Genomic DNA, 924 nt, shown 5'->3' with positions numbered 1-924 from the left:
CTTTAAAGTTGTCCAAATGAAGTTCTTAGCAATGCATATTACTAATCAAAAATTAAGTTTCTATATATTTACAGTAGGAAATTTACAAAATATCTTCATGGAACATGATCTTTACTTAATATCCTAATGATTTTTGGCATAAATGAAAAATCGATAAGTTTGACCCATACAATGTTTTTTTGGCTATTGCTACAAATATACCCCGGCGACTTAAGACTGCTTTTGTGGTCCAGGGTCACATATGCAGTATGTGTCACAATGTGTTATTTTCATCACAGTCGTGGTGAGGAGGAAGGCATTAATCCAGCTCTGACAGGAAACAGAAATATATTCCTTTTCCGGTAACTTCACAATTTAGACACACACAGAAGTTAAGGAAGTCACAGTTTGTTGTTCCCTTAGGGGCAAACAATTCCAGCTGATGTCATGACTGATCTGTGTTTTTTATTGTAGGTTCTTCCTGTAAGTTAAGCCTATTGTTCTTACACATGGAGGAGTATAAACCGACAGCGCCACATGCAGTGCCTTTAAGAAGTGTTCGGGTTCAAAGCGTAAAAATGTTGAATATGTTTAACACTCTTTCCTGCTGGTACCATAACACACTCGTGACAAATGGAAATCGAAAAAAAGTTCACTCTTGTGGTATTAAAAGCACACTCTTCATAAGGCTGCCCAGGTCCAGCAGTGTGGTTGAATTTCCCATTTACACAAAGAAGTGAAGGGTTTACAATTTCAGTCTATCTGCAAACAACATGCAAGACCTTTCTCTGTTTTCTCTTCTGTTTCCTGTCAGTTTTATGAACTTGTGACGAGTGGGGGCGGGGCCGAGAGCCGTGGGAACGGAGCGAGGCCGGTGGAGTTAATGGATAATGAGCGACACCTGCACCACTCACCGGTCTCGAGTCTCACGGAGGAGCTCCGGAA

The 924-nt window shown here is 40.6% G+C and overlaps 1 protein-coding gene across 2 annotated transcripts in view; it reads right to left on the bottom strand.

The window, feature by feature from the left end:
* Positions 1–924, bottom strand: part of arhgap18 (Rho GTPase activating protein 18) — a 44,234-nt gene that overhangs the window by 20,710 nt on the left and 22,600 nt on the right. The window lies entirely within an intron of this gene.

Source organism: Sinocyclocheilus rhinocerous, unplaced genomic scaffold (genome assembly GCF_001515625.1).
Source record: "Sinocyclocheilus rhinocerous isolate Xijiao unplaced genomic scaffold, SAMN03320098_v1.1 scaffold2012, whole genome shotgun sequence".
NCBI lineage: Eukaryota > Metazoa > Chordata > Actinopteri > Cypriniformes > Cyprinidae > Sinocyclocheilus > Sinocyclocheilus rhinocerous.
The sequence above is the reverse complement of the archived record's forward strand: the minus strand, read 5'-3'. Positions and strand labels throughout refer to the sequence as shown.